Genomic DNA, 23,072 nt, shown 5'->3' on the forward strand with positions numbered 1-23,072 from the left:
TTAGACGCTCTCATTGATGTCTTACATGGAGATGACTGAGGCATATCTGAGACATGGTGCCACTTGGCAATTTTGTAGGGTTGATATTCTTTGACAAATATAAAGGGTCATATGAAACAACAGAAAACCAGTCAAGGCACAATGATCAGACACCTATAACCAAGAATGCCACATACTGACTTTCAAGTTGTGGTCTGTGTAAAGGTCTCAAGTGAAAGACATGAATAAGGGTTGAGACCCAGTCTGCACTTCAGTTATCAAGTCTTGTGTCTCCTTACAGGCCTTGTAGCCAGGAGAAAGGAATGCCTTTTTCATATGTTGTCTATGGAGAGGGGACACTTTTTAGTATTTCATGTACCCAAATAGGTGCTTTGTTTTAAATCATACAAAGGATCAGTGTCTGGTAGGGGAGTCCCTATCATCAACAATTTACATCAGGATTTTTTTTTTAATATCATCTTATACTTGAGGGCAATGAGACACATAAAAGCAATGCAGTGATAGTTTTGGTGTCTTGCCTCAGTTTCTACTAGGTTCTTTAAGACCCCACAGTGAAAATGATAATGCCCGTCCATTTTGTGTGGCAAACACATGACACGAATCATTGAAACAAGTATTTCAGAATCAACCCTGTAGTTCTTTAATATTTTAAAGATATTCTTCCCTAATAATTATCCAGAAAAATTAATATCAATTATTGATAAAAGAATCCTGGTCATATCAAATGAAATTGAATTCCCTGACATGTGCTAAAACATTTCACATTTTTATTAGTGCCTCAGTTATGTTCATGACAGTAGACTTAGTTTCTAATCCACACTTTTGTGAAATTCATCCTCAGAGAAAATGCAAGCACAACTGCCTTCTGGAGCAAAATCGTTAGGCAAATGAATTTTAAAACTGGAACAGGGTTGAAAAATAATCCAGTCTAACATTTCATTTCACAAAAGAAAAAACTAGGAAATAACAACAATGTTCCTAGTATATAAATATATTCAGTAGAGAGGGATAATTCATGTGTTCAATGCCCCTCTGCAAATGATCTGGGATCCTACACATATAACTGCTTGATTTGATTTACCCATAGGCTGAGTAGGAAATGGGAAGCTGGCTGGTCCAGGGCTATGGCTCTATAAGGCCAGAGGATAGAGAGGAAAATTCACACCTTAGGCAGAGGTGAATACTGATATACAGAGATATGAACAGAAACCTAAAATTACATCCATGTAGTAGATGCTGGTGGTGCCCCATTCAGGTGCCTTTCACTTGGGTTTGTCCATCCCTCAGCTGCTGACAGGGTTGTCGGCATTAGCCTCACAGCTGCCTCTTTCTTTGAAGTGCTGTTCTCAGCCTTCAGGAACTACTGTTAGCCCAGGATGTCAGACTCTCACCCTGACCCGGCCCACAGTCAATGAGTGACTGACATAGAGATATAAAAACTTGGTTCCCTTCCCTCCAGGCAGGACTAGGTGTGTGGGTGAGATTTCTGCCCCAGAGCTCCATGTGGGTGGGATCAAGCTGAAGCCGGTAACCGTTTGAGGCCACATCCTTGTTTAGCTTCCCTCTACCACCACCCCTTACCCCTCTCTGACACCTCAACCTGATTCCCTTCTGCTGAGAGTGTGTCCTCAATAAATCACTGGCACAAGAATCCCCATCTCAGGCTATGTTCTAGGGAATCCGATCTAAGATGATCCACAAATAAGATTTTTTGTGGGTCTGTACTGCTTATCCTTCAGGCATCAAGGAGGAGTAGAGAGCTAAGAGGCTATTGGACAAATGTGGAAGATCTCATGTTTAGCAAGCAAAAACTTTTCCAGTTACCAGGATCAACCTTTTGTTGAAGACAGCAGAATATTAAAAATAACAAATATTCGGTGGCTCAAGCCTGTAATCCCAGCACTTTGGGAGGCCGAGGCGGGTGGATCATGAGGTCGAGAGATCCAGACCATCCTGGTCAACATGGTGAAACCCCGTCTCTACTAAAAATACAAAAAAAAACTAGCTGGGCATGGTGGCGCGTGCCTGTAATCCCAGCTATTCAGGAGGCTGAGGCAGGAGAATTGCCTGAACCCAGGAGGCGGAGGTTGCGGTGAGCCGAGATCGCGCCATTGCACTCCAGCCTGGGCAAAAAGAGTGAAACTCCGTCTCAAAAAAAAAAAACAACAAAAAAAAAAACAAAAAAAAACCAAATATTTTTCTGTCACATATTCAAATTCTTAACAGGGAATTTATTGCCTGCATGGAATAGGAATGAGACCAATTTACTTTCCCCAGAGAAGAGGAGATTTAAGTTAACTGCCACAACATTTCTGATTAATTCCTGTGATATTTTAGCACCCTTATAGATTGTCAATCCCAGTAGCTGTCTAGTTGGTCTGCACTGGCTTCCTGAGGCTGTGTTGGCATCCTTTAGTGCAAGAGTGTCCAATCCTTTTGGCTTCTCTGAGCCACACTGGAAGAACTGTCTTGGGCCACACATAAAATACATGAATACTAATGATAACAGAGGAGCTAAACATAACAAAACTGGAAAAAAAAAGTCTCATAATGTTTTAAGAAAGTTTACGAATTTGTGTTGGGCCGCATTCAAAGCTGTCCTGCCACGAACCACGGGTTGGACAAGCACAAGCTTGTTTTTGTGGTTCTCCAACTTCAGTGTGCATCAGAATCCACTGGAGGGCTTGTTAATACACAGATTACTGGGCCCCACCTGCGAAGTATCTGATTTAACAGATTTGAAGTGAGTCCCAAGAATCTGTACTTGTTATAACAAGTTCTTAAGGGATGCTGATGTTGCTGGTCCAGGGACCACCTTTTGAGATCACTGGTCTGAAGCAATTCTAAAGGCTTATATGAAGGGTTTTCATCCCTGTATCCATAAAGTACCACTATAAAGTATATGACACAACCCAGGTTGTCTGACTATTGCTCTGTCTTTGGAGTCACTGAGGCCTGGGTTTCATCCCTCCTCTACTGTATAACAGTTATCTAACCCTGTTCTTCTCATCCATAAAATGGGAATAATAATGCCCTTCTTATACAGTTGTTGAGAGGATTAAATGCAGTAACACATATAATAGTATTTGGCTTAGAGAAAATGCTAAACAAATATTAGTCCCCTTTTATTTGTTCAATTGTTTTTAACACTGTATAGTTTTTCTTTAGCCCTTTGTAAAAATTTATATCCCATCATCAGGAAGATATTGAGCAGAATATTTGGTATAAAAAAAGTACAAGGAATGAGCTTGTCTTCTGAAATTGGCAGAGCTCAGCAGCCAACACTTCGTTTAGTCATTTCTGTCTAGGAGCTGGTTTGTAAATACACAACTCAGGGGAGTGATTTGGCTCATTGCCAAATGGAATCATGGAGGCCAAAATATCTGAAAATCCAATCAAGGTGACTAAACTCTGTTTAGAAAGGCATCAAAGTAATATATATTTATGTGAAATAAATCAGGGCATTTAGTAATTTTTGGACTTGAGGTCTATCTGGCAAAAGAGGAGAAAGATTAGGAAGAACTCATCAAGGTTTATTATCTGTCTTTGTCTGAAAATAGGACTGCTTAAAAAGAAGAAGTTTTCACTCTGTTCTTAAGGCAGCACTTCTCAAAAGTTTTGGTCTCAGAGACTCTTTATGCTTTGGTGTTACACTAAAACTCCACAACTGATTATAACTCCTTCAAGATTAGTTGCAATGTAAAATCTGAAACCCTATCAATTAACTTTTCTACACCGTTATATTCAGTTTCATGTCTATCTTGCCCTTTGAATGGACCTTTTACCCACACATGATTCCACATTGATCGTCTGGAAAATATTAGTTCACTGAGTTGTACAGATCTTCCAAATAATGGCACATTTTATTATGTAAAATCTGAAAATCATATTTGTTAATATCATTGCTGATCTCATAAGAAAATTTATTAAGCATTGAGAAGTAGATACGCATTTCACACAATTCTAGCATTCTCTTCAAAGCTCAAATTTTATCTTTGACAAGAAATAATGCTAAATGCTTCCCTTAAAGTGACAGGTACACTTTGTTCATTTTCAAGATGTCTGCCAAATATCCAAGTCTGAATGACCATTTTGTCACTTGCTTTTTTCTCCAAGTAAAACTGGTGTCCCATGTAAAATGTGGCTAGCTAAATGCACAATTGAAAGAACTGCACAAGTAATTTTCTTCAAGACAACCATCATACTTCATTATGCCACAGCAGGACCTAATGCTCACCTCCCATTTCATCACACAGAATGTTAAAAAGATGTATTCTCGAGGGCTGAAATTTAATATTAACAATTTTTACTGCTTCATCAAGTTTGTTTTTTGTTTTTTTGAGACAGAGTCTTATTCTGTCACCCAAGCTGAAGGGCAGTGGTATGATCTTGGCTCACTGCAACCTCTGTCTCCTGGGTTCAAGTGATTCTCATGAGCCTCCTGAGTAGCTGGGTATATAGGCACCCGCCACCATGCATGGCTGATTTTTGTACTTTTAGTAGAGAAGAGGTTTCACCATGTTGGCCACGCTGGTCTTGAACTCCTGGGCTCAAGTGATCGGACTGCTTTGGCTTCCCAAAGTGCTGGGATTACAGGCATGAGCCACTGCTCCTGGCCATCAGTGACATTCTTAAGTGAACCTGGCTTTTTTGTTAAATGCCTCTGTGTGACAGTGAAGAATACAATGATTTTTGGTTCTACTGCTTTGATTTGTGCTAAGTTGTCTGCAGTTTTTCTCACCATTCCTTTTGCATCATCTGCTGATCCTGCTGGTCTAGGGACCACCCTTTGTAAAGTATGGCCCTATACTGCCTTCAGGGATCCAAGAGAGGCTAAGAAGGCAGAACTCTGGAACAATCATTTTGATTAAACAAGAACAACTGACCTCATTCTGATATTTTTTGTTGTTCGTTTGTTTGAGACGGAGTCTCGCTCTGTTGCCCAGACAGGAATGTAGCAGCCTGATCTTGGCTCACTACAACGTCTGCCTCCCTGGTTCAAGTGATTCTCCTGCCTCAAGTAATCCTCCTGCCTCAGCCTCCCGAGTAGCTGGGATTACAGGCACCTGCCACCACACCCAGCTAATTTTTGTAATTTTAGTAGAGACAGGGTTTCGCCATGTTGGCCAGGCTGGTCTCAAACTTCTGACCTAAAGTAATCCTCCTGCCTCTGTCTCCTAAAGTGCTGGGATTACAACCATGAGCCACCAGGCCCAGCTCTCATTCTGATTTTATCTGTAATATTTATTAGCATTCCCCCAAAAAGATTATGGTGGAAAATAAAAAGTTTATGATTTATTATTATAAAACAAGTCTTGGCTGTACTATGAATACAATTCATATTGAAGTTTCTTTTAAAAAAATTCTATGCATAAAAAGTTGTCTAGTTTTAGACCCTCAAGTGTGTTTCAGGCATTGTGTTAGGTTCCGTGGGTACAGTAATTGACAAGAAAGACATGATTCCTGCCCTCACAGTGGTTACAGTTTAGTAGGGGGCATTGATAACCACATGTAAATAGATACCGTGATAAGAGCTGTGTGGGAAACAAATTGGATGCTGTAATAGAAAATAAAGGAATGAAAAGAAGGATACATATTGGGATTGGTAGTTCTCAAACTTTAATGGGTATCAGAATCGCCTGGAGAGCTAATAAAGAACACAGTCCTGGCTTAATCAAAGTAAGGAAGGCCTGGGCCTCTATATTTTTACCAAATGATTTTCCAAATTTCGAGTAGTACTGCTTTAAATGTAGTTTCCAGAGCAAGCCTCTCAAAGAAGGTGACCATAAACTGAGTTCTGGCTGATGAGAAGAATTGGGAAAAACAGGCTTTTCACTGGATTTGGATCAAACTTGTCTGAGGTGCTGCTAGTGTTTCAGCTGTAGGGCTGAGAAGTTCATTTATAGCTTAAATTAGGCCATTCCATTTCTTATTACAAATATATTTGATAACTTAAGTGAACAGCTAGAGGGGTTCCTATAACAAACGCATTTTATGAGCAGGAGTGGTTACACTAGACATTTTGTATTTAGTAGCCATGTCATGGAACATCTCTCTGAAAGACTTATCCCACTAACAAGGGACAGATCACTTATCTTTACGTCAAAAACCTTTCTCTGCCATTGGATCTTTTTCTGACAATGCTTTTTACAGTCACTGAATAACAAATTCTAAGTTCTCTGAAATTCTTTTCATTGTCTTGCTAGGAAGTTAACAACCAGCATGACACTTTGAATTAATTCTCAAAATACTTATGTTAATAAGATTATTTCCCCTCAAGGCTTTTCATTGAATATAATTGTAAAAATTACATTTCTTTAACTAAGGTCAGTAAAAGAAATTGAGGTATTTAATTTCTGATTTCCACATAATCAAGTGAAGAATAGAGGGGAAGAATATTCCAGCTAGAGGGAATAGTGTACAGGTTGTCCCTGAGATGAAAGAGGGCTTGTCTTCTTCATGGGACTGGAAGAAGAGAGTATAGCTACAGTATAGTGAGCAAGAGAGAGAGGAGCACAAGACACATCTAAAGAGTTTAGCAGGGATCGGTCCATACTGGCCTTTGAGGCTAAGATAAAAATTTTGGTTTTTATTTTATGCTCGATGAGAAGCCATTGACACAACCTATCCATCAAAAGTGTTCTGTGAAGACAACTTTGAGTTTGTACAACAGATCTGTTTATAAAAGAGGTATTTAGGAAGACAATATTCACAGAACTAGCTCCAGGATTCTGAGCTCCATTTTACTGGCTCATGCTTCACTCTGTGTCTTCATTTCTCCATTGTTAATTCTTGCTTCCTCTGCCTCTCTGTATTCACCTCCCTATTAGTCTTTCAGTGTATTGCATCTTCCCAATCTTTCTTTCTCCTGGAAGAATTGGAACTTGAGATCCCATCTAAAGTGCAGAATGGCGTTGAGAAGGAAAAGAAACTTTTTATCCGACAAATGCAAGCCCTCTTTAATTATCAGGCCCAGAGAGGTGTTAAAATGCAACAGCAGTGAAATCTCACTCCCACCTTGAGCTAAATAATTACATCTTCAGGTCACTTGCTACAGGGGCTCTAAACTAACTGAAGCCAAGTAGCTATGAAATGCCACATGCTAGACATCATAATTTATAGCCATAGTTTAGCAATGCATAGCCAACCACTAACTAATCTTATTTTGGTAAACCAGTGAGAATTCCTGTCAAACAACTTTGTATCAGACCACTCCTTGTTCCCTCTTGTCTTTAAAAATCTTATAGCAAAAAGGACCAAATGGAGCATTCCCCAAAGCAACTTGGAAGTATGTCCTGGGCTGCAAATAAATAAATAAATACATAAAATATTTGCCCAAATAAACTCTCTCTGTTAATTTTGTCTCCTTTTCTTTCTTTAGTTTGATAGCCTGAAGGATGACAATGTGAGCCATTCAAATCCTACTGGTCCTCTTAGCTGGATGACCTTGGCTGAGTCCTGTACCCTCAGACTCCTCGTCTGTAAATAGAGGACAGTAATGACTACTTATAGAAATACATGTGTAAGTCCAGCGAAATATTTAGAGCATGGCCCACTACATAGCCTGTGCTCAAAAATTTTAGTGACATATCTCGTATTTCCTATTCAAACTTTCCATTTTTACTGTTATCTCACATTTTGAGCTCTTTCTGTTCAAGGAGTGTATCATTTATTTTTAAATCTACCACATTACCTTGCATCTGTTGCCACTCTGTAAATATTTGTTCTGTTTTATACAATTATGAAATCCCACATGACCTAAGAGGAGTGAGAAAATACCACCTGCAAGACTGATAAGGAACCCGTTCAGGTCAGTAGATGGATGTAACTTGATCACTGAAGGACTGGCAACAGTTGAATAGGCAAAGAAAAAGAAAGGCATTCCATTTGGCATGACTGTGAGTAAATGTGTGAGATGAGAATGTACATAACTTGTTTGATGGTCAGTAAGTAGTCCATACGATTTGAAGTGGAGGATTTGTTTGTGGAAGTCTTTAGTATGTTAGTGCAAAACTGAGGAGCACCTTCATTAAGAAGCTAAGTTTGGAATTTTTCCTGCAGGTGCTGGGGAACACTGAACATTTTGACATGAAAGAGGGCCATAATGAAAGCAGCGCTTCCTCAAGGTTAATCTGGTAGTGTGGTGTAGATTTATTTGGGAAACCAGTCTCCTGGCTACTTTGTTCCCTGAACTAGGGCACTAGTTATGAAAATGGAAGATTTGAGTCAAGAGAAAACTGGCAGGACTTGGCAGTTGAACTAAAAGTCAAAGAAAAGAACAATCAATTTGAACTTGAAATTATCGTGGTCAACTGCAGTGACTCATCCTGTAATCTCAGCATTTTGGGAGGCAAAGGCAGGAGGTTTCCTTGAGGCCAGGAGTTCAAGGCCAGCCTGAGCAACATAGCAACAACAACAAAAATTCGGGAGTGGTGGCATGTGCCTGTAGTCCTAGCTACTCAGGAGACTGAGGTGGAAGTATTGCTTGAGCCCAGGAAGTCAAAGCTGCAGTGAGCCATGATTGTGCCACTGCACTCCAGCCTGTGTGACAGAGTGAGGTCCCAGGTCTGAAAAAAAAAATTATCATGACATATATAAAAGCAGGCCACTTGGCCTCTTTCCCTTAATAGTTCTATCTTGAAAGCAGAATTAATAAAATATAACATCTTAGCTTCACAGACATGAGAAGAACTTAAGCAAGATACTTCGTGTGAAGCATCAATATGATAATAGATGCAAGGGTTCTTAGCCCGTTGCCTAGCATAAGGAAAGGAATTAATAAATGTTCATTTTAAATTATTTTTATACTTTTGGAAATAGAGCCTCATAGACAAATCAAGGCAGTTTGACAGGGGGAGAGTAGCTAAGGGAAAGAAAGGATTAAAGAAGATACTGAATCTATACTTCCTGTCTTCAAATTTGATTTACACTCTAATACATCAAAGAAACCTATTTGCTGCTCATGAGTCTGAGAGTAGAATGAAGAAGGGTAACTAGTTATGATTATTTATGGCTTCCCTCTCCTTCCCCTTCTATTAGGAAAATCTCTGCAGAAACTTACGGCTATAAACATCTGTTTTGCTGACCCAACAAAACTCAAGTTCTTTGATAGTTAAATTATTTAAATGCCTTGGGAAGAAGTTATACATATTTAAGTAAGGGCGGACAGTTATTTACAATAATAAAATACACAGTCCATTCTTTCCTCTGGACCTGACTGCTTCTCTGGTCCCTGAAGGGGCCATTTCCCTCCTCATACCACTTCAATTTGGCCATAGACAACTTCCAGTTTCCAGGAATCACTTTCAGTGGTTTTTCTGAGGGCCTTTGTAATGATAAAGTCACCCCCCACCTTATTGGTTATTTCTATAAGCTCTCTTCCAAAGAACTAAAAATGCTTTAACACGTAGTCAATAAAATGAATCTATATCACAATCCTGTGTATCTAGCAGGATAAAACCATCACAAGCTTTCTAAGAAGCTCTCAGAGGACTAATAGTAGCACAGTTAGTCTCACTTATAAGTGGGAAATCCCCACCAGAATGGCTAAAATGTAAAGGAATTGAAGTTCCTAGTGTATGTAGGGATAAGACATGGAAGAGCTAAAACTCCTATACCTTCCTGATGGGACTATAAACTGGTACAACCACATTGCACAACTATTTAGCAGTATCTAGCAAAGCTAACATACATGTCACATAATCGAGTAATTTAACTTGATCTGGTTGGTGGTTATATAACTGTTTATAAAGACGTATTGAGCTGTTGCCTTACTATTTGTGCATTTAAGAGTATTTAAATTTAATGTCAATTAAAATTACAAGTTAATAAGTAACTGTATATTTGTAAACATTAAGGAAGGTAAGGGAATCCAAAGCAAAGAAAATAAATGAGTTGCCCAAGATCATCTTTTGTCTGGATTTGGAGATTTATTCTACTGCATCACTTCAACTGAACTACCTATTAAAGAGGAATTATGTTTTTAAATAATCTTATTTGATTAAAGAAATTGGGCACCTTTTTACTAGAATGAGGATCTGAACCTTCTGCAATTGGTAGATATACCAAATTTCTGCTCTGCCAAACTATGAGAAAAGAGAGGGGTTCAAGACTGAAAGACCAGGAGAAAGATGGGGAAAGGAGGAAAACAAAACAGATTGAAAAGCCATTGCTGCTTCTCACTCCTACTGCTAAAGCTATCTCTAAGATGGGACAATTTTGTCTAGCATCTTTATTTGATATCCATTCTATAAATTCAAATTATCTACAATGCATAAAGTACTTTATATTATATTAAGAGCATATGGTCCTGTTTTATAAATGAAGAGGCTATGTATCTCCTTAAGAAGTTATCTTAGTTTATTCTTGCTGCTGTAACAAAATATCACAGTCTGTGTAATTTATAAATAACAGAAATTTATTTCTCACAGTTCTGGAACCTGGACGTCCAAGAACAAAGTGCTAGCAGATTCAGTGTCTGGCGAAGGCTTTGTCTCTGCTTCTGAGATGGTGCCTTGTTGCTATGCACTCAGTTGGCAGAAGGCAGAAGGGCAAAAGGGGATGAACACTGTGTAAAGCCCCTTTAAAAGAGTATTAGTCCCATTCACAATGAAGAAGCCCTCATGACCTAATGATTTCCTAAAGTCCCCACCTTCTAAAATCATCACCTTGGGGTTTAAGTTCCAACACATTACTTTTGGAGAGAGACACACATTTTTTAATTTTTTATTTATTTTATTTTTTATTAAAGATGGGGTTTCACCATGTTGGTCAGGCTGGTCTTAAACTCGCGACCTCAGGTGATCCACCTGCCTTGGCCTCCAAAGTGCTTGGATTATAGGCGTGAGCCACTATGCCCGGCCGAGACACACACATTTAAATCATAGCAGCAATTTATAGTGATTTTTGATGTGTTGCATATCTTTCAGCTAAAAGCTATACAGAAATCTGTTCTTGCGAAGTGAGATCAACAATAAACTCTGAAAACAGGTGTTCTCAACCACCCGTGAGGGGCAATGAATACACCTGAGTGGATCAATTGACTGCATAAAATTATGCACACCATTTTACGTGTATATTAGTACTTTCTTTCTGTGATGGGAAACAGAGCTTTTTGGGAAACCATTAATATGCACCTCTCAGATCTACTGCCAAGAGCATATTGACTGATGGCCCCAGCACTCTGAAATCTATTACTGAGTTGATGCCAAGGCCACACTGCCTACAGCCTGCTCCAAGACAATGAAGCAGGACTCCTCTGATGGCAACTCTGGCTCAAGGACTCCCTGACAGCCTTGCTGAACTCCCTCAGAACTGTACTTCAGTCTAAGATGCATCCATTCAATCTTCCTCTCTTTCTTTCTTCCTCCCTTCTCTGTTTCCTTCACCCAGGCTCATGTCTGCTTGGAGCTTTCCCTGTTTCCCTCCCAATTTTCCCTCATAGGCACTGTCCATAAGAAATCTCTTGCGTGACTAATCCCATGTAGTATCTACCTCTTGGAGGACCTGGAGTATACAAGTGGTACCAGGAGTTGTCTGAGAATATAGGCAGTAAGAAGTGGAGTTGGGACTTGGTCATTCACTGCCCAGTAGGTCATGGAGGTTATGCACTGCCTAATGACCTGGTTAACAGGCAGGGTTCAGTTAGTTCCTAGGCACACAAGTGGCAGCTCAGTGAATGTCCCTCTATTGAGACTTACCCATCAACGATTTCACTGGTAGTGACCTGGGAAAATGTCCCAGTAGAGGAGTTCAGTGGTCAGGATCATGCTGGCATATGACTTTTAAAGTAAGCCACCATGCTGTAACTTAAATGCGCTACTGCAGAGAAAGAAGTCCAGCACCTGGTAGGTCTCTTTGGGTTTTGGAGCAGCACATTCCACCCCTATGAATATTCCTCTAGTCTGTATACAAGGTGGCATGCAACGCTGCTGGTTTTGAGTAGGATCCTGAGCAGGAATATAATCTGCAGCAGATCCAAGTTATGGTACAAGCAATCTTGCCACTTGGGCCATACAATCTAGCAGACCATATGGTATTACAGATGTTGGTAGTGGAAAAAGATACAGTGTGGAGTTTATGGCAAGCTCCAGTGGGAGCAAAACAACATAGGTTCTAGGAGTCTAGAGCAAGGACCTGACCTGCCATCCACAACAAAAAATGTTATGCCTTTTGAAAAACAGGTCCTGGCATGTTACTGGGCCCCAATAAAGACTAGACCAGGGGTGCCAAATGACCAAGCAGCCAGAACTACTCATTATGAGTTGGCTTCTTTCTGACTCACCCAAGTCATAAAGTTGAATAGGCCTACCATCAATCCATCATACCATGGAAATGGTACATCTAGGAAGGAGTCCAAGCAAGATTCGGGAACACAAGTAAATTGCATCAGCAGGTAGTTCAGACCCCCATGTCATCCATAAATGTTGCATCAGTTCTCCTTCCCTGGTTTGCACCTGTATCCTGAAGGAGGGTTTCATTCACATATAAATAGCTGAAGGAGAATAAACCTCTTTCTTGGCTTACAGATGAGTCTGCTCTGTATGTGAGTGAAAGCTAAACATAATTGATGGCTTCATTGCAACCATATTCAGGAGTGGCCCTAAAAGACAGTGAGAGGGAAAATCTTCTGAACGGAAAGCTGAAGTGGTACATCTGGTCATCTACTTTCTGTGGAAGGAGAAATGGCCTGAAATAATAATATTCACAGATTCACAGGCAGTGACCATTGGTCTGGCCATCTAGTCAGAAGCCTGGAAGTGAAGATTAGACCAGAGAAAAGGGGTACTGAGGTAGGGGTAGGTAGATGGACATATGGGAGTGGATGCAAAGTATGAAGATCTGGTATCACACATAAATATCCATCAGAAAACATTCACCACACAAGCAAACAAAATGACTCATCCAGTTGACATTAGCCAGCTTTCTTCATTATCCAGCCCAGAACTGGCACCATGGGCATCTACATGGAGGGGCCATGTTAGCAGAGATGTAGGCCAACAACATGGACTCCCATTTACCAAGACTGATCTAATTAATGCTGCCTCTGAACATCCAACCTGTCAACAAGAGAGACCCATATTGAGCTCCCAGATATGACACTACCCCTTGGCCAGTTGTCAAGTCAAAAACACTGGACAAACCAAGGCCAACACTTTGTCGTCACAGGGATAGATAACCATTCCAGGCATAGATTTGCTGTTCCTTCCTGCATAACAGAAGCCAGCATTACTATCGAGGGATTATGAAAGTTCTGATTCATAGGCATGGAATTCCATGCAACATAACATCTGACCAGAGGACTCATGTTACTGCAAAGGAGGGGTGAGAGTGGCCCCATGACAATGAGATTCACTGGTGATAACAGGTACCACACTGTGGAGACACAGGTGGCCTCAACCAATGCTGGAATGGTCTTAGAAAGGGGTAATTAAATTGTTGGTTTGAAGGTAACACTCTGAAAGAAAGAGGTGCCATCCTTCAGGACACAGTGTATGTATTAAATATGAGGCTTTTATCTGGTACTGTGTCTCCAAGTAGTAAAAAATACATAGATCCAGAGAACAAAGGGTGGAAGCATGAGTGGCCTCACCATTGGAGGATCTTGTGCTGCCTGTCTCAACAACACTGGGTTCTGCAGACTTGGTGGCTATGTTTCTCAAAAAGGGCACACTCTTGCCAAGGGATGTAGGAAGGGTCCCACGGAACTCTAGGCTATGACTGCCACAAGGACACTTTGGACTACTTGTGCCCAGGGGCCAGCAGGCAACAAGAGGAGTTAAAACTATGGCAATAATTGATGTCAATCATCAGGAGGAAGTAGGGCTGTTTTTATACAATAGGAGCATGGAAGAATGCGTGCATGTTGCCCAGATAATACACTTTGGGGCCTCCAGGTACTCTCTTGCCCATTTATGACTGTGAATGGGCAAGTATGGCGACTGCAACCTCAGAAGTGTATGATTCCCAAGGGCTCAGACCTCTCGGGAATGAAGGTTTGGATTAAACCATCAGGTAAAGCCAGTAAAACCTGCACAGTTCACAGTAGAGGGAGAGGCAGCCCCAAGACTTGCTGCAGAACAGGGGTTGTAATTTGTCTTATTAACTTCCTTTCCTAAGTTTTTCCCTCAGAAAAAGAGGTCCATAGAAACCATGTAGGATCTGCTCCCTGACCTTGTGTGAGGAAGTAGAACTGTGCAGTACAAAAGACTGGCAGCCATGAGAATGTCCCTCTCAGATCCCTGCCTGTCAGGATTATAATTTACCTGCCACTGCTCTGAAATCCATCACCTCGCTGAAGCCATGCCCCTCACCTGCTGCTTTCAGTCATGAGTAAGTGTGGCAGGGACACTAAGGCAAGCACCTCCATGGAAAATGCAGTACTCCTCTGACCTGCCCCTTTGGCCCTAGGACTCCTTATCAGCTTTGCCAAAAGTTTCTTAGCCGTGCATTAAAGTCTGAGACACTTCCACCTAGCCTACCTTCATTTCCTCTCTCCTCCACAGGGGGTCAGAATCTCCTTCTCAGTCTGATGTCACTCCTAGTCAACGCTAAAAGTCTGATAGCACTCCTAACCCCCTCTCTCTCACCATTTTCCCTCACAGGTCTTTCTCTTGCATAGTTAATCCCATCTCAAAGGACCTGAATCAACACAGCTTTCATCAGGTACTCAAGAAGTTCGTGACCTAAAAAAGGCTGTATACAACCCGTTTGCCAGATGCTGAGTTTGAATTCCTGGCTTAGAAAAACCAGGAACACAGTATGGAGGTGTTCTTGACCCAGATCAATGGTTTCATTCTTGCAGTATCCCTGACACAGGTAAGTAAGATTGTGCTGAAGCATCTGGGAAAATAAATCAATGATGGGAGTAAGTTTAGGCCAAAAAGCGATTTCTCCTCCCTCTGGCCAGGCAAGCAGGTCACCCTTCCAACAGAGTCAGCGTTATTATATAAACTAGGAAGACTCAATGGAATTTCACAAAGGCAATTAAGTTAGAGAAATAGTCCGCCTTAAATTTACTTATTAAAATAATACATTAACAATATTAAACATCCTTCCTGAATCATCTAAGAATGCAATACTATTAGTCACTCCAAGAACTTGAAGTGCACCACAAACACAAAGGCATGAGCTTTCTCTATCCTGAAAAATGCATTGACAAGGGAAGATGATTGCAAACCATTTCTGGAGAAAATTAAATACATACATTTCAGGTTTTAGACAGGCTTTAAAAAAAAAATGTGTGCTTCCTAATCACCCTTGAGCTTCTTGCATGATATTAATCAAGTTCTGCTGGCAGGGAGAGGGAAGATATCTACCTAATAGATCTGTTGTCCACGGGGAAGTATTTCAGAGCCTGGCAACGTCATCTTCTCTTATTAGGGACAGGACTGATTCAGAGTGCTCCTCCTTGACCCATTTATTCACGGGTATGCTATCAAGAATAGTTCCAGCTGGGCCCGGTGGCTGAGGCCTGTAATCTCAGCACTTTGGGAGGGTGAGGCGGGTGGATCATGAGGTCAGAAGTTTGAGACCAGCCTGGCCATTATGGTGAAACCCCATCTCTACTAAAAATACAAAAATTAGCTGGATGTGGTAGCGCGCACCTGTAGTCTCAGCTACTTGGGAGGCTAAGGCAGAAGAATCTCTTGAACCCGAAGGCAGAAGTTGCAGGGAGCCAAGATTGTGCCACTGCACTCCGGCCTGGGTGACAGAGCAAGACTGTCTTAAAAAAAAATTGTTCCAAGCTTTCTATTTCATGGCATAATAAAAAATAAACTCAAGCAAAATTCATACTCTGTCCTCTTTCTGTCCCATTTTCTGTCCTGGTAACATTTACTGGGTCTTTTCCCCTCAAAACAGTGAACTAAAAATTTTATTTTATAAAAATTCATTGTCCCAAATCCCCCTAGATGTCAGCACAACTTAAAGTAATGAAGAGCATGACATTTCTAGAGTAATACGTGAGCAGAGGAGAAGCTGGAGGTGGGGGTCTGGGATATAGGTGGGAGTGAAGCCTTTTTCAAAGCACAAAAAGTCCCAAATGATCCTTCATTAAGAGTAATGTCTCTGTGGAGCATCCTGGTGTTCATGGCAGGATGTTAGGATGAAGAGCCTGCGGGAACATCAGTAGCTGATTGAAGCCTCTCTTCATTCTTATGTCTCTAGCTATTCCAGTTGCCAAAATCACCTAGTCATTCTCTTTGGGACAATAAGTTCTGTGAGTCCATGCCAGTTTTGTAATTTAATTAATAAGGTGACCCAATTCACCAAGTGACTCTAGATCAAGCATCTAATCTCTTGCACCTAAATTTCTCTCTTTGTAAAACTGAGATTATATTGATTATCTCCTCCTCATTTCATAGGTTCTTATAAGGGGGGAAAATGCCCAAATTTTAACTGAGTTATTATTATAAGAGCCAAAAATAGTTTTAAATCTCTGACTTATGGGATTCTTTCAACATTATCCATGTTGGTTTTGCATTCATCGAACAAAAAATATCTTAGTAGCTCTGACAGATTTTGAAGATCTAGCTTCAAACACTTAGTACTTTGAGGGAGGAAAATGACAAGGTAAAACCTTGCTAGTTAATGTTACTAGTTTAAAGGCAATAATATTACTGTTATAAAACCATCCCTCACGTAGTGTTGTCTTTCAAAGGAGTACATTTCACACAACTAAAATTGAAGCTGACATCAGCAACCCATGCTTGCATGGATCTAGCCACATCTAGTAAAACAGGACATATCTAGCAACTTTTATTTACATACCCTGCTTCACCATTTTCTTCTGATTCTCCAGCATAGAAGCTCTCAAATCAGTCTGTCATCAGAAGACCCTCCGTGCTGGGCAGAAAAAGAAATGGCAAGAAAACAGTCTATTTTCGAGGGAATGGGGAGGGGGAATTGGCAGCAACTCTCATGCCAAGAAATTTGACTGCACTGTGATCTGGCTCCCATTTACCATATTATATATTTATAAATCTAAAAGTATTTCCTTTTTATTTTTTGCTACTAGCATATGGAGAGTAATGGTTCTCATTGGAGAGAGAAGCAAGCCATTTGACATGGAAATAACAATAGCCTCTGTCTCTAGTTGGTCAACCGCAGCTCCAGCAGTAATTGAGTTGGATGTTTTCCAAGTCTTCATTCACAAAGAGTTGTTCATAATGATGCCTATGAGAGGGATTTTTCCTCTTAAATTTCACAGAACACTTTTCAAAACATAAAAGATGGTAAAAAAAATTCTTATATATATGTATATATAAAATTCTGATACACACACATACATCTTATTATCAAAGATAAAGTTTTAATAATGGCTGATATGCATTAAATAATTTCTTTGAAATTTTGTAAATGGCATATGCCATTACAGACAGGTAAATTAGGTTTGGGAAAAATATGTTCATGTACTATGAGTGCTATGAACTAGCTTTTGTATTAAAGCATCTATTGTATTCTACCTTGTATTATTGTTCTTCATTGACAAGTTCATCTCCATTAGCTTACAAGCCTTTTGAATACAATTGCAGTATCTTTTATTTTCTAAAGCAGTGCTATTTAAAATGTGGTTCATGAAGAGGGGCTGGTCCGGGAACAATTTGTTGCCAGTTTGCAACAAGATAAGTACAAAAATTGAGAGTACATATTTAAGATCTTTTATAGAAATTTACTATTACCATACTGTCTAAGTGCACGATGAGTATGCTTATCTAGTAGACCAGATTGAGTGTTGTTGAACTGGCTAGAAAGACTTGCATGTGGTGTGAGGTGTATACCTGCCCTGGGCTGCAGGACCATGTATTGGTCTGGTTTGCAATTAATTAGGAATAAAAAGAACAACAAAACTAGTGTTTTAATGTAGATAGTTTGAGAAGCACCGCTCTAAATCAGGAGGTGGAAAACTATGGCTTGTTAGTCACATCTTACTGGTCACCTAACTGTATATATAACTGTTGTTGTATATAAAGTTTTATGAGAATGCAGTCATGCCCATTCATTTATTATATATGCTGTTTTCATGCTACAGAGACAGAGTTGAGTAGTTGCAACAGAGACTTTATGGTTCTCAAAGCCTCAAGTATTTACTATCTGGCCCTTTACAGAAAAGGCTTGCTGATGTCTGTTCTAAAGCAATTAAAAAAAAAAACTTAATTTGACTGTAAGTGACAGTAAGAAATGCATTTTACTTAGCAAACAAGTAGACACATACATATATCTATCTAAAAGTTTTCCCCAAAAAATTTACTCATACTATGTGTGATGCACTTTGATATTTCTTTTCTATTCTGCTTTAATTGTATTAAAAATAATATTGAGCACAACATAGTAAATTTGTATTACAACCAATTATAGATTTTTACCCGTAATTTGAAAATTACTGCTCTATTACTGTGCCTTGCACATAGGAAACACTTTTTGAATAATTTATTAATATATATTAATATCAGAATTATTTACCTTCCATGTCACATAGAGATTACTGTTATTCATTAGTATCCAAAACTTTTAAGTTCTCTTTTGTACCATAAGGACTGAAAGCCTGGAAATTATATTTCCCAGATTTTTTTGCCATCACAGTTCCAGTTAGAGTTTGATATGAGAGACACTGAATGTGGAATGAAGCAGGAGCTATTATTCCACAATGGAAGGGAATGGGCATCAGAAGACAAAGGCAAAAAGCATGTGGTTTTGCCACACACTTCCAGGCATCTGCCTTAGCATTCCTCTCTCCAGTGCTGCAGGTAGCTGATATCACTGGTAGTAGTTTCCTGTAACTCAGGAAATGATCTAGCTTGGTGAGAGCTAGATCATTCATCACATTTTGTCCCGGTTATGTTTGGAATCTTTGGGGCTTCCTAGTTGATTCCACTTGAGAAGTGTTCGAAAAATGAATTAACTAGAGATAGAAATTAATTACATTTTCTATGCAGTGTATGGGATAATAAATGGCCTGAGGAAAGACCCCCCCCCCCCCCCCCCGCCAATTGGTGAAAATTTTGAGGGTAGAATTACAGAAAGGAAGAGTTACAGGCATTGGTGTGCTGGTAAATGTTTAACAACTGTCTCTTGGGGGAAAAAATCTGTGATTTACAGAGTTTTCCTATTTTCATGGTGTAAATACTCCCACAATGGCCAATATCAAGCTACCATTGTGGAATCAATGAATGTGAAGTTGGAAAGGGATGCCCACAATCAGCTCTGCAAGTTAGTGGGAGCTGGCTACAACACATTACATATAAGCTTATTAGTGGGGTGTCCAGGACACCCTCAGCTTGTATCTGTTGTCCATACCTGCCATCTTTCACTTCCAAAAGTATTTTATGTAATAGAGTCTATTCTTGTTATGCACATTAGTTATGTTCTATAAATTCACTGCAAACACCAAATTAGTGAATACTGAACTATCACTCCTAGGGAAAACATAAGGTTAGGTTCCTGCAAGGCTCTGGTCACATTTTTATCAATCAGTCCATATATTACCTTGTTTTGTGTGTGTTCCTATCTAAAAACACCTTATTTAATGTATATTGTTGGTTCATTGTACATTAACATATAAATATATACATTGAGCTTACAGCCAATAGCACTATAAAATGTCTGAAGAAGACTTAACATATATTTTCTTTTTAAGAAATATTATAGCCTTCTGGTGTTTATGAACAATAGACAGCACTTCATCACTACACATGGGGGCCACTTTAAATGCAAAATTATTAAGTAAAAGCACAAAAATGGGGAAAATGTGGCATTAAATAGACTCTGAAAAGAACACCTATTTACAGTGTAAGAGCTGAAACAAGTAGAGTGTCACCTTGTTCAACCTAAGCAAGGAGAAGGCATGTTGAGTGGCTAAAATTTTTTGTCACTCTGAGCATGTCTGTTAACGATGGCAAAAACACCACACGTATAGATTTTGGTGTTATGAATAAATTTTAGTAAGCAAGCAAATCTGTAAATAAGGTATCTATGAATAATGAAAATTGACTATATATTATGATCATCCTAGTTATTTTTAAAAGATTTTTATTGATACATAATAACTGTACATATTTATGGGGTACATGTGATATTTTGATATGTGCATACAATGTGTAATGATCAAATCAGGTTAATTAAGACATCCATCACCTCAAATACTTATTATTCCTTTGTGTTGGGAACATTTTGAATCTCTGAATCTCCTATTTTGAAATATATAGCAAATTGCCATTAACTATACTCACACCACTGTGCTATTCAACACTAGAACTTATTCCTATCTAACTGTATTTTTGTTGTTGTTGTTGTTGAGCCAGAGTTTCACTCTTTTTGCCCAGACTGGAGTGCAATGGTGATCTCAGCTCACTGCAACTTCTGCCTCCCAGGTTCAAGCGATTCTCCTGCCACATGAGTAGCTGGGACTACAGGCTCACACCACCACTCCTGGCTAATTTTTTTTTGTATTTTTAGTAGAGACGGGGTTTCACCATGTTGGCCAGGCTGGTCGCAAACTCCTGATCTCGGGTGATCCACCCGTCCCGGCCTCCCAAAGTGCTGGGATTACAGGCATGAGCCACCACGCGCATCCCTAATTGTATTTTTATATACATTAGTCAACCACTCTTCATCCTCCAATCCCCATTACCCTTCCAAGCCTCCGGCAACCATCATTCTACTCTCTACCTCTATGAGATCAACTTTTTAAGCTTGTACATGTGTTAGAACACGCACTATTCATCTTTCTGTGCCTGGGTTATTCCACTTAACATAATGTTTTCCAGTTCCATCCATGTTGCTGCAAATGACAGAATTTCATTCTTTTCTTGACCAAATAATATTGCATTGTGTATATATACCATATTTTAAAAATAAGTTCAACTTTTATTTTGGATTCAGGAGGTTCATGTGCAGGTTTGTGAACTGAATATCTTTCATGATGCTGAAGTTTGGGATATGACTGATCCCATCACCCAGGTACTGAGCATAGTATCCAATAGGTAGTTTTCAACCCCTGCTCCCCTCTTTCCTCCTCCCCAGTAGTCTTCTGTGTCTATTGTCCACAAATACCCATTGTTTAGCTCCCACTTATAAGTGAGAACATGTGGCATTTGGTTTTCTGTTCCTATGTTAGTTCACTTAGGATAACGGCTTCCAGCTGCATCCATGTTGCTGCAAAGGAAATGACTTTGTTGTAGCTGATAGCTTCATCGCATTTCATGGTGTATATGTACCACATTTTCTTTATCCAATCCACGTTGATGGGCACCTAGGTTGATTCCATGTCTTTGCTATTGTGAATAGTGCTGTGATGAGCATATGAGTGCATTAGTCTTTTGGTAAAATGATGTATTTCTTTTGTGTATATACCCAGCCAATGCGATTGCTGGGTCAAATGGCAATTCTCTTTTATTTTAAGTTACTTGAAACATCTCCAAACTGCTTTCCATAGTGGGTGAACTAACATTCCCTTGAATAGCATATAAGCATTCCCTTTTCTCTCCAGCCCCACCAGCATCTGCTATTTTTTGACTTTTTAATAATAGCCATTCTGATTGGTAAAATATGGTACCTCACTGTGATTTTGATTTGCATTTCTCTGATGATGAGTGATGTTGAACATTTTTTTCATGTTTGTTGGCCATTTGTATGTCTTCTTTTGGGAAGTGTCTGTTCACGTCTTTTGTCCATTTTTCAATGAGGTTGTTTTTTGCTTGTTCAATTGTATAATTTCCTTATAGATTCTGCATATTAGACCTATGTCAGATGCACAGTTTGCAAATATTTTCTCCCATTCTGTATGTTGTTTACTCTGTTGATAGTTTCTTCTGCTGTGCAGAAGGTCTTTAGTTTAATTAAGTCCCACTTGTCAATTTGTGTGTGTTTTTTTGTTTGTTTTTTTCAGACAGAGTTTCGCTCTTGCTGACCAGGCTGGAGTGCAACAATGGCACGGTCTTAGTTCACTGAAACCTGCAACTCCTGGGTTCAAGTGATTATCTTGCCCCAGCCTCCGAAGTAGCTGAGATTACAGTTGTGCACTGGCACACCATGCTAGTTTTGTATTTTTTTTTTTATTAGAGACAGGGTTTCACCATGTTGGTCAGGTTGGTCTCAAACTCCTGACCTTAAGTGATCCACCTTGGCCTCCCAAAGTGCTGGGATTTCAGGCATGAGCCACTGTGCCCAGCCTGCAATTGCTTTTGAGGATGTGGTCATTCTTTCCCAAGGCTGATGTCCAGAAAGATATTTGCTAGGTTTTGTTCTAGAATTATTACAGGTTGAGGACTTACACTTAAATCTTTAATCCATCTTGAGTTAATTTTTGTATATGGTAAAAGGTAAGGGGCCAGTTTCATTCTTCTGCATATGACTAGTCAGCTATCTCAACATCATTTACTGAATATGGAATCTTTTCTCCATTGCTTGTTTTTGTTGACTTTGCCAAAGATCAGATGGTTACAGTTGAATGGCTTTATTTCTGGGTCCTCTATGTCATTTCATTAGTCTATGTGTTTGTTTTTGTACCAGTATCATGCTGTTTTGGTTACTGAAGCCCTGTAGTATAGTTTGAAGGTGGGTAATGTGACAACTCCAGCTTTGTTCTTTTTCCTTAGGACTGCTTTGGTTATTCGAACTCCTTTTTGGTTCCATATGAAGTTTAGTGTTCTTTTTTTTTTTTTTTTTTTTAGTTCTGTGAGAAATGAAATGGGTAGCTTGATACCATTGAATTTGTGGATTGCTTTAGGCAATATGGCCATTTTAACATATCGATTCTTCCAGTTCATGATCATGGAATGTTTTTGCATTTGTTTGTGTTATCTGTGATTTCCTTACTGATTTGAGTCTCAGCTTGAATGTTATTCAATACCATACTTTCTTTATTTGTTCGTCCTTTGATGGACACTTAGGTTGATCCAATGTCTTGGTTATTGTGAATAGTGCTGCAATAAACATGGCAGTGCAGATATCTCTTTGCTAAACTGACTTCCTTTCTTTTGGATATATACCCAGCAGTCAGATATCTGAATCATATGGTAGTTCTATTTTAAGTTTTTTGAGGAAACTCCAAACTGTTTTCCATAGTGACTGTA

This window comes from Saimiri boliviensis, chromosome X (genome assembly GCF_048565385.1).
Source record: "Saimiri boliviensis isolate mSaiBol1 chromosome X, mSaiBol1.pri, whole genome shotgun sequence".
Classification (NCBI taxonomy): Eukaryota; Metazoa; Chordata; class Mammalia; order Primates; family Cebidae; genus Saimiri; species Saimiri boliviensis.